Source organism: Triticum aestivum, chromosome 7B (genome assembly GCF_018294505.1).
Source record: "Triticum aestivum cultivar Chinese Spring chromosome 7B, IWGSC CS RefSeq v2.1, whole genome shotgun sequence".
Lineage (NCBI taxonomy): Eukaryota > Viridiplantae > Streptophyta > Magnoliopsida > Poales > Poaceae > Triticum > Triticum aestivum.
In genome coordinates this window covers 517,913,680-517,925,894 of record NC_057813.1, presented here as the reverse complement: position 1 = coordinate 517,925,894, position 12,215 = coordinate 517,913,680, and positions in this window count along the sequence as shown.

The window sequence follows — 12,215 nt, the reverse complement described above, 5'->3', positions numbered from 1 at the left end:
AGGATGGCAAATTGAACAAGGGTATATTTGATATACAGGTTATTGATGTGTGCCTGACTAGTGTTTATAGTAGCCCCTGAGTATTTGATACTTGTTCGGTTGCTGAGATTAGTAACGCGAAACAGGAGTTACAGAATAAACAGAGACTAGTTGAAGGGGAAGTGACGATGAGTGTTGGAAGTAGTTCCAAGATTGATATGATCATCATCACACACTCCCTAGATTTTCGAGATTAGTGTTAAACCTAAATAAATGTTATTTGGTGTTTGCGTTGAGCATAAATATGATAAGATCATGTTTATTGCGATACTATTATTCATCTAAGATAGAGAATAAATTGTTATTATGTTTACATGAATAAAACCTTCTATGGTCATACACCCAATGGTGATGGTTTACTGAATCTTGATCATAGTGATACACATATTCATAATGTTGATGTCAAAAGATGCAAAGTTAATAATGATAGTGCAACTTATTAATGGCACTGCCGTTTGGGTCATATCGGTGTAAAGCGCATGAAGAAACTCCATAAAGATGGATTTTCGGAATCACTTGGTTATGAATCATTTGATGCTTGCGAACCGTGCCTTTTGGGCAAGATGACTAAAACTCCGTTCTACGGAACAATGGAACGAGCTACTAACTTGTTGGAAATAATACATACCAATGTATGCGGTCCAATGAGTGTTGATACTCGTGGCAAGTATCGTTATTTTCTGACCTTCACAAGATGATTTGAGCAGATATGGGTATATCTACTTGATGAAACATAAGCCTGAAATAGTTGAAAGGTTCAAAGAATTTCAGAGTGAAGTGGAAAAATCATCGTAACAAGAAAATAAAGTTTCTATGATCTGATCGTAGAGATGAATATTTGAGCTACGAGTTTGGCCTTCATTTTAAACAATGTGGAATAGTTTCACAGCTCGCGCCACATGGAACACCACAGCGTAATGGTGTGTCTGAACGTCGTAACCGCACTTTATTGGATATGGTGCGATCTATGATGTATCTTACCTACCACTATCATTTTGGGGTTATGCATTACAGATAGCTGCATTCACTTTAAATAGGGCACCATCTAAATCCATTGAGACGACACCGTATGAACTATGGTTTAGCAGTAAACCTAAGCTGTCGTTTCTTAAAGTTTGGAGTTGCGATGCTTATGTGAAAAGGGTTTCAACCTGATAAGCTCGAACCCAAATCGAAGAAGTGCATCTTCATAGAATACCCAAAGGAAACTGTTGGGTACACCTTCTATCACAGATCCGAAGGCAAAACATTCGTTGCTAAAATGGATCCTTTCCAGAGAAGGAGTTTCTCTCGAAAGAAGTGATTGGGAGGAAAGTAGAGCTTGATAAGGTAATTGTACCTTCTCCCTTATTGGAAAGTAGTTCATCACAAAAATCAGTTCATGTGATTCCTACACCAATTAGTGAGGAAGCTAATGATGATGATCATGAAACTTCCGATCAAGTTGCTACCAAACCTCATAGGTCTTCCAGAGTAAGATCCGCACCAGAGTGGTACGGCAATCCAGTTCTGGAAGTCATGTTACTAGACCATGATGAACCTACGAACTATGAGGAAGCAATGATGAGCCCAGATTCCGCGAAATGGCTTGAGGCCATGAAATCTGAGATAAGATCCGTGTATGAGAACAAAGTATGGACTTTGATTGACTTGCCCAATGATCGGCGAGCCATTGAGATTAAATGGATCTTCAATAGGAAGACGGACGTTGATAGTAGTGTTACTATCTACAAAGCTAGAATTCTCGCAAAAGGTTTTTGACAAGTTCAAGGTGTTGACTACGATGAGAGTTTCTCACCCGTATCTATGCTTAAGTCTATCCGAATCATGTTAGCAATTGCCGCATTTTATGAAATCTGGCAAATGGATAAACAAAACTGCGTTCCTTAATGGTTTTCTTAAAGAAGAGTTGTATATGATGCAACTAGAAGGTTTTGTCAATCCTAAAGGTGCTAACAAAATATGCAAGCTCCAGCGATCCATCTATGGACTGGTGCAAGCATCTCGGAGTTGGAATACACGCTTTGATAAGTTGATCAAAGCATATAGTTTTATACAGACTTACGGTGAAGCCTGTATTTACAATAAAGTGAGTGGAAGCACTACCGCCTTTCTGATAAATATATGTGAGTAACATATTGTTGATCAGAAATAATGTAGAATTATTCTGCAAAGCATAAAGGAGTATTTGAAAGGAGTTTTTCAAAGAAAGACCTCAGTAAAGCTACTTACATATTGAGCATCAAGATCTATAGAGATAGATCAAGACGTTTGATAAGATTTTTCAATGAGTACATACCTTGATAAGATTTTGAAGTAGTTCAAAATGGAACAGTCAAAGAAGGAGTTCTTTCCTGTGTTGCAAGGTGTGAAGTTGAGTAAGACTCAAAACCCGACCACGGCAGAAGATAGAAAGAGAATGAAAAGTCATTCCCTATGCCTCAGTAATAGGTTCTATAAAGTATGCTATGCTGTGTAGTAGACCTATTGTATACCTTGCTCTGAGTTTGGCAAGGGAGTACAATTTTGATCTAAGAGTAGATCACTGGACAGCGGTCAAGGAAATCCTTAGTGAGGACTAAGGAAATATTTCTCGATTATGGAGGTGATAAAAGAACCCGTCGTAAAGAGTTACATCGGTGCAAGCTTTTACACCAATCCAGATGACTCTAAGTCTCAGTCTTGATAAATATTGAAAGTGGGAGCAATTAGCTAGAGTAGCTCCGTGTAGAGCATTGTTGACATAGAAATTTGCAAAATACATACGGATCTGAATGTGACAGAACCGTTGACTAAACTTCTCTCACAAGCAAAACATGATCATACCTTAGTACTCTTTGTGTTAATCACATAGCGATGTGAACTAGATTATTGACTCTAGTGAACCCTTTGGGTGTTGATCACATGACGATGTGAATTATGGGTCTTAATCACATACAGATGTGAATATTGGTGTTAAATCACATGGCGATGTGAACTAGATTATTGACTCTAGTGCAAGTGGGAGACTGAAGGAAATATGCCCTAGAGGCAATAATAAAGTTATTATTTATTTCCTTATATCATGATAAATGTTTATTATTCATGCTAGAATTGTATTAACCGGAAACATAATACATGTGTGAATACATAGACAAACAGAGTGTCACTAGTATGCCTCTACTTGACTAGCTCGTGAATCAAAGATGGTTAAGTTTCCTAACCATAGACATGTGTTGTCATTTGATTAACGGGATCACATCATTAGGAGAATGATTTGATTAACTTGACCCATTCCGTTAGCTTAGCACTCGATCATTTAGTATGTTGCTATTGCTTGCTTCATGACTTATACATGTTCCTATGACTATGAGATTATGCAACTCCCGTTTACCAGAGGAACACTTTGTGTGCTACCAAACATCACAACGTAACTGGGTGATTATAAAGGTGCTCTACAGGTGTCTCCAAAGGTACTTGTTGGGTTGGCGTATTTCGAGATTAGGATTTGTCACTCCAATTGTCGGAGAGGTATCTCTGGGCCCACTCGGTAATGCACATCACTTAAAGCCTTGCAAGCATTGCAACTAATGAGTTAGTTGCGGGATGATGTATTATGGAACAAGTAAAGAGACTTGCCGGTAACGAGATTGAACTAGGTATTGAGATACCGACGATCGAATCTCGGGCGAGTAACATACCGATGACAAAGGGAACAACGTATGTTGTTATGCGGTTTGACCGATAAAGATCTTCATAGAATATGTGGGAGCCAATATGGGCATCCAGGTCCCGCTATTGGTTATTGTCCGGAAACGTGTCTCGATCATGTCTACATAGTTCTCGAACTCGTAGGGTCCGCACGCTTAACGTTTTTGTTGACGATATAGTATTATATGAGTTATGTATGTTGGTGACCGAATGTTGTTCGGAGTCCCAGATGAGATCATGCACATGACGAGGAACTCCGGAATGGTCCGGAGATAAAATTTGATATATGGGATAATAGTGTTTGACCTCCGGAAGGAGTCCCGGATGTTTCCCGAAATGTTTGGGTACGAGAACACGTTATTTGGGCCAAAGGGGAAAGCCCACAAGGTTTTTGGAAAGCGCAAAAGGAAGTTTTGCAGAGTCCAGGGGCAAGACGCCAGGGTCCCTGGCGTCTGGGTCCAGATGCCAGGAACCCTGGTGTCTGGCCCTGGAGTCCAAGAAGGACTCTTGCCTTTCGGGTGAAACCGACTTTGTGGAGGCTTTTACTCCAAGTTTCGACCCCAAGGCTCAACATATAAATAGAGGGGCAGGGCTAGCACCAAAGAGACAACAAGAACTCCAAGCCGTGTGCCGGCAACCCCGTACCCTCTAGTTTATCCTCCGTCATAGTTTCCGTAGTGCTTAGGCGAAGCCCTGCGAAGATTGTTTTTCACCAACACCGTCACCATGCCGTCGTGCTGCCGGAACTCATCTACTACTTCGCCCGTCTTGCTGGATCGAGAAGGCGAGGACATCATCAAGATGAACGTGTGCAGAACTCGGAGGTGCCATGCGTTTGGTACTTGGATCGGTCGGATCGTGAAGACGTACGACTACATCAACCGCGTTGATAAACGCTTCCGCTTAGCGATCTTCAAGGGTATGAAGATACACTCCCCCTCTCGTTGCTATGCATCACCATGATCTTGCGTGTGCGTAGGAAATTTTTTGAAATTACTACGTTCCCCAACAGCGGTATCAGAGCCCAGGTTTTATGCGTAGATGTTATATGCACGAGTAGAACACAAGTGAGTTGTGGGCGATACAAGTCATACTGCTTACCAGCATGTCATACTTTGGTTCGGCGGCATTGTTGGATGAACCGGCCCGGACCGACATTACGCGTACACTTACGCGAGACTGGTTCTACCGACGTGCTTTGCACACAGGTGGCTGGCGGGTGTCAGTTTCTCCAACTTTAGTTGAACTGAGTGTGGCTACGCCCAGTCCTTGAGAAGGTTAAAACAGCACTAACTTGACGAACTATCGTTGTGGTTTTGATGCGTAGGTAAGAACGGTTCTTGCTCAGCCCGTAGCAGCCACGTAAAACTTGCTACAACAAAGTAGAGGACGTCTAACTTGTTTTTGCAGGGCATGTTGTGATGTGATATGGTCAAGACGTGATGCTATATTTTATTGTATGAGATGATCATGTTTTGTAACCAAGTTATCGGCAACTGGCAGGAGCCATATGGTTGTCGCTTTATTGTATGCAATGCAATCGCCCTGTAATTGCTTTACTTTATCACTAAGCGGTAGCGATAGTCGTAGAAGCAATAGTTGGCGAGACGACAACGATGCTACGATGGAGATCAAGGTGTCGCGCCGGTGACGATGGTGATCATGACGGTGCTTCAGAGATGGAGATCACAAGCACAAGATGATGATGGCCATATCATATCACTTATATTGATTGCATGTGATGTTTATCCTTTATGCATCTTATCTTGCTTTGATTGATGGTAGCATTATAAGATGATCTCTCACTAAATTTCAAGATAAAAGTGTTCTCCCTGAGTATGCACCGTTGCCAAAGTTCATCGTGCCCAGACACCATGTGATGATCGGGTGTGATAAGCTCTACGTCCATCTACAACGGGTGCAAGCCAGTTTTTGCACACGCAGAATACTCAAGTTAAACTTGAGGAGCCTAGCATATGCAGATATGGCCTCGGAACACTAAGACCGAAAGGTCGAGCATGAATCATATAGTAGATATGATCAACATAGTGATGTTCACCATTGAAAACTACTCCATTTCACATGAAGCCCTACGGAGATTGTTTTTCACCAACACCGTCACCACGCTGTCGTGCTGCCGAAACTCATCTACTACTTCGCCCGTCTTGCTGGATCGAGAAGGCGAGGACGTCATCGAGCTAAACGTGTGCAGAACTCGGAGGTGCCGTGCGTTCGGTACTTCGATCGGTCGGATCGTGAAGACGTACGACTACATCAACCGTAAACGCTTCCGCTTAGCGATCTTCAAGGGTATGAAGATACACTCCCCCTCTGGTTGCTATGCATCACCATGATCTTGCGTGTGCGTAGGAAATTTTTTGAAATTACTACGTTCCCCAACACTTTCTTCCTAAAATTCTTAAATAATCCAAAACTGATAAAAAATTGCCATTAGAGTTTTTTTGGAGTCGGTTTACTTACCGTACCACATACCTATGCCTTTTCGGAGTCTGGAACATTCTAGAAAGTGTCCCTTATGTATTCCTCAGGAGTTACGGTTTCAATAATATTAGTTTCAACATTGATAGGATTACCTGAAATATAATGTTTAATTCTTTGACCGTTTACCACCCTCTGACTTGTGCCTTCGAAGTTGTTGATTTTTATAGCACCCGAACAATAGACCTCCTCGATAACGTAGGAACCTTCCCATTTTGAGAGAAGTTTTCCTGCAAAAAATCTTAAACGAGAGTTGAATAATAGCACATAATCTCCTACGTTAAACTCACCCTTTTGTATCCTCTTATCATGCCAGCTTTTGACTTTTTCTTTGAAAAGCTTGGCATTCTCATAGGCTTGGGTTCTCCATTCATCAAGTGAGCTAATATCAAACAACCTCTTCTCACCGGCAAGTTTGAAGTCATAATTAAGCTCTTTAACAGCCCAATATGCTTTATGTTCAAGTTCAAGAGGTAAATGACACGCTTTTCCATAAACCATCTCATATGGAGACATACCCATGGGATTTTTGTATGCAGTTCTATAGGCCCATAATGCATCATCAAGTTTTTTGGACCAATTCTTTCTAGATCTATTCATAGTCTTTTGCAAAATTAATTTGAGCTCTCTATTGCTCAACTCTACTTGACCACTAGACTACGGATGATAAGGAGATGCTATTCTATGATTGACGTCATACTTAGCGAGCATCTTACGGAAAGCACCATGAATAAAATGTGAACCACCATCAGTCATAAGATATCTAGGGACTCCAATCCTCGGAAAAATAACTTCTTTAAGCATTTTAATAGAAGTGTTATGATCAGCACTACTAGTTGGAATAGCTTCTACCCACTTAGTAACGTAATCAACAACAACTAAAATATGTGTATAACCATTAGAGGCAGGAAAATGTCCCATATAATCAAAGCCCCAAACATCAAACGGTTCAATAACAAGAGAATAATTCATAGGCATTTCTTGACGTCTACTAATATTACCAATTCTTTGACATTCATCACAAGATAAGACAAACTTACAAGCATCTTTGAAGAGAGTAGGCCAATAAAAACCAGATTGCGGTACCTTGTGTGCAGTTCTATCTCCAGCGTGGTGTCCTCCATATGATTCGGAGTGACACTTGCGTAGGATCTGTTCCTGTTCATGCTTAGGCACACAACGTCTAATAACACCATCTACTCCTTCTTTATAAAGGTGTGGGTCATCCCAAAAGTAATGTCTTAAATCATAAAAGAACTTTTTCTTTTGCGGGTATGTGAAACTAGGCGGTATATATTTAGCAACAATGTAATTAGCATAATCAGCATACCAAGGAGCAGTACGAGAAGCATTGACGACCGCTAATTGTTCATCGGGAAAGCTATCATTAATAGGCAGTGGGTCATCAAGAACATTCTCTAACCTAGACAAGTTATCTACAACGGGGTTCTCAGCTCCCTTTCTATCAATAATATGCAAATCAAATTCTTGGAGCAAGAGAACCCATCTAATGAGTCTAGGCTTAGCATCTTTATTTTCCATAAGATATAATAGCAGCATGATCAGTGTGAATAGTAACTTTGGAATCAACAATATAAGGTCTAAACTTATCACATGCAAACACAACTGCTAAGAACTCTTTTTTAGTAGTAGTATAATTTCTCTGGGCAGTATCAAGAGTCTTACTAGCATACTACATAACATTCAATTTCTTATCGACTCTTTGCCCTAAAATAGCACCTACAGCATAATCACTAGCATCGCACATAATTTCAAAAGGTAAATTCCAATCGGGTGGCTGAACAATAGGTGCAGTGATCAAAGCTTTCTTAAGTACTTCAAATGCTTCTACACAATCATCATCAAAGACAAAAGGAATATATTTTTGCAATAAATTAGTCAGAGGCCTAGAGATTTTAGAAAAGTCCTTAATGAACCTCCTGTAAAAACCGGCGTGACCAAGGAAACTTCTTATACCTTTTATGTCCTTGGGACATGGCATCTTTTCAATAGCATCAACTTTGGCTTTATCAACTTCAATACCTCTCTCGGAGATCTTGTGCCCCAAGACAATGCCTTCATTAACCATAAAGTGACACTTTTCCCAATTCAAGACGAGACTAGTGTCTTCGCATCTCTGCAAAACTCGATCAAGGTTGCTCAAACAATCATCAAAAGAGGATCCATAAACAGAAAAGTCATCCATGAATACCTCGCAAATCTTTTCACAAAAATCAGAGAATATAGCCATCATGCATCTTTGAAAGGTAGCAGGTGCATTACATAAACCAAAAGGCATACGTCTATAAGCAAAAGTACCAAAAGGGCAAGTAAAAGTAGTTTTAGATTGATCCTTCGCTGACACGGGTATCTGAGAGAAACCAAAATAACCATCTAGAAAGCAAAAATGTGTGTGTTTGGATAGCCTTTCTAACATTTGATCAATAAAAGGTAAAGGGTAATGATCTTTCTTAGTAGCTTTATTTAACTTACGGAAGTCAATTCCCATCCTATAACCTGTAATAATTCTTTGCAGGATCAATTCATCTTTATCATTGGGAACAACGGTAATACCTCCCTTTTTAGGGACACAATGGACAGGGCTTACCCATTCACTATCAGCAACGGGATAAATAATACCTGCCTCAAGGAGCTTTAGTATCTCCTTTCTTACCACTTCCTTCATCTCTGGATTTAATCGTCTTTGAGGATCTCTAACTGGTTTGGCATCTTCCTCCACTGAAATTTTGTGTTGACATAATTTGGGATTAATGCCCTTAAGATCAACCAGAGTATATCCAATAGCATCTCGGTGCTTCTTCAGAGTTTTCAATAATCTTTCTTCTTCTTTCTCTGAAAGGTTAGCACTAATAATAACAGGATATATTTATTTTTCATCATGATAAGCATACTTAAGATTATCAGGTAATGGTTTGAGTTCAAACACGGGATCACCCTTGGGTGGAGGGGGAACCCCAAGAATTTCAACGGGAAGGTTATGTTTTAGCATAGGTTCCTGTTTAAGGAACACTTCATCTATTTCTTCCCTTTCCTTCATAAACATATCGTTTTCATGGTCTAGCAAATATTGTTCTAATGGATGGAGGGACAGCAATGGAAGTAAGACCAATAATTTCATCCATACTAGGTGGTTCCCTTTCACGAGGTTGTCTACTAAACTTAGCAAAATTAAACTCATGAGACATACCATCTATGCCAACAGTGACAATATTCTTTTCACAATTAATCTTAGCACTAGCAGTATTCAAGAAGGGTCTACCAAAAATAATGGGACAAAAATCATCTTGTGGGGAACCAAGAACAAGAAAATCAGCAGGGTATTTAACCTTCCCACACAAAACTTCAACATCTCTAACAATCCCAATAGGTTTGTGGTATCCCTATTAGCAAGCTTAATAGTAACATCAATGTCTTCTAATTCAACGGGTGCAATGTCATGCATAATTTCTTTATAAAGATCATAAGGTATCGCACTAGCACTAGCACCCATATCACATAAGCCATGATAACAATGATCTCCTATTTTAACAGAAATAACAGGCATGCCTACGACAGGTCTACGTGTCTTAGTATCAGGTTTAGCAATATCAGCAGTCTCACCCAAGAAAGAAATAGCATGCCCATCTAAGTCCTCATCCAAGAGATCTTTAACCATAGCAATACTAGGTTCAACATTAATTTGCTCAGGAGGTGTATAAGTCCTAGTATTACTCTTACGAACAACAGTCAAAGTTTTAGCATGATCTTTTATCCTAACAGGAAAAGGAGGTTTTTCAACATAAGCAGTAGGAACAATAGGATCACTATAGGTAATAGTCTTTTCTTCGACTGTAATAGGTGCAACTACTTTTACTTCAACAGGAGGATTATATTTAAACCACTTCTCTTTAGGGAGATCAACGTGAGTAGCAAAATATTCACAGAAAGTAGCTATTATCTCAGAGTCAAGTCCATACTTAGAGCTAAATCCACGGAAAGCATCGGTATCCATAAAAGATTTAACACAATCGAACTTAGGTGTCATACGTGACTCCTTACCATCGTCGGAACCCCAATCTTCAGAGTTGCGTTTATTTCTTTCCAATAAGTCCCATTTGAAATCAATAGTCTTCAGCATATAAGAACCAGCACAGGAAGTATCGAGCAGCTTGCGATTATCAAGAGAAAGCCGAGCATAAAAATTCTGAATAATCATTTCCCGAGAAAGCTCATGATTGGGGCATGAATATAACATTGACTTAAGCCTCCCCCAAGCTTGAGAGATGCTTTCTCCTTCGCGAGGCCAGAAATTATATATGTAATTACGATCATGGTGAACAAGATGCATAGGATAGAACTTCTGGTGAAATTCCAACTTCAATCGCTTATAATTCCAAGATCTCGTATCATCACATAGCCTATACCATGTCAATGCATCTCCCTTCAAAGATAAAGGGACGACCTTTCTTTTGAAAACATCATCAGGAATACCTGCAAGCTTAAATAATCCACAAACTTCATCCACAAAGATAAGGTGTAAATCGGGATGCAATGTTCCATCTCCTGCAAATGGATTAGCTAGCAGTTTCTCTATCATACCCGAAGGAATCTCAAAGTAAATATTTTCATAAAGTTCAGTAGGTTGAGGAGCAACTCTTTGCTCTTCTAGTTGGGGTGAAGATACCCCAAACAAGCCCCTCGAAGGATTAGTTTCCATAGTGACAAGTAACATAAAATTTCAGCACACTATATAAATGTTTCCTTACCAAATTACACTCACCAAAAGCGCTACACTCCCCGGCAACGGTGCCAGAAAAGAGTCTTGATGACCCACAAGTGTAGGGGATCTATCGTAGTCCTTTCGATAAGTAAGAGTGTCGAACCCAACGAGGAGCAGAAGGAAATGATAAGCGGTTTTCAGTAAGGTTTTCTCTGCAAGCACTGATATAGTAGGTGATAGGTAGTTTTGTGATAAGATAAATAGTAACGAGCAACAAGTAAATAAAGTAAATAAAGTGCAGCAAGGTGGCCCAATCCTTTATGTAGCAAAGGATAAGCCTGGACAATTTCTAATAATGGTAAAGGAGCTCCCGAGGACACATTGGGAATTATCGTCAAGCTAGTTTTCATCACGTTCATATGATTCGCGTTCGGTACTTTGATAATTTGATATGTGGGTGGACCGGTACTTGGGTACTGCCCTAACTTGGACAAGCATCCCACTTATGATTAACCCCTATTGCAAGCATCCGCAACTACAAAAGAAGTATTAAGGTAAACCTAACCACAGCATTAAACATATGGATCCATATCAACCCCTAACAAAGCAACGCATAAACTAGGGTTTAAGCTTCTGTCACTCTAGCAACCCATCATCTACTTATTACTTCCCCATGCCTTCCTCTAGGCCCAAATAATGGTGAAGTGTCATGTAGTCGATGTTCACATAACACCACTAGAGGAAAAGACAACATACATCTCATCAAAATATCGAACGAATACCAAGTTCACATGACTACTAATAGCAAGACTTCACCCATGCCCTCAGGAACAAACGTAACTACTCACAAAGCATATTCATGTTCATAATCAGAGGAGTAATAATATGCATAAAGGATCTGAACATATGATCTTCCACCAAGTAAACCAATTAGCATCAACTACAAGGAGTAATCAACACTACTAGCAACCCACAGGTACCAATTTGTGGTTTTGATACAAGATTGGATACAAGAGATGAACTAGGGTTTTGAGAGGAGATGGTGCTGGTGAAGATGTTGATGGAGATTGACCCCCTCCCGATGAGAGGATCGTTGGTGATGCCGTTGGTGATGATTTCCCCCTCTCGGAGGGAAGTGTCCCCGGCAGAACAGCTCTGCCGGAGCCCTAGATTGATTCCGCCAAGGTTCCGCCTCGTGGCGGTGGAGTTTCGTCCCGTAAGCTTGCCCCCGATTTTTTCCAGGGTAAAAGTGATGATATAGCAGAAG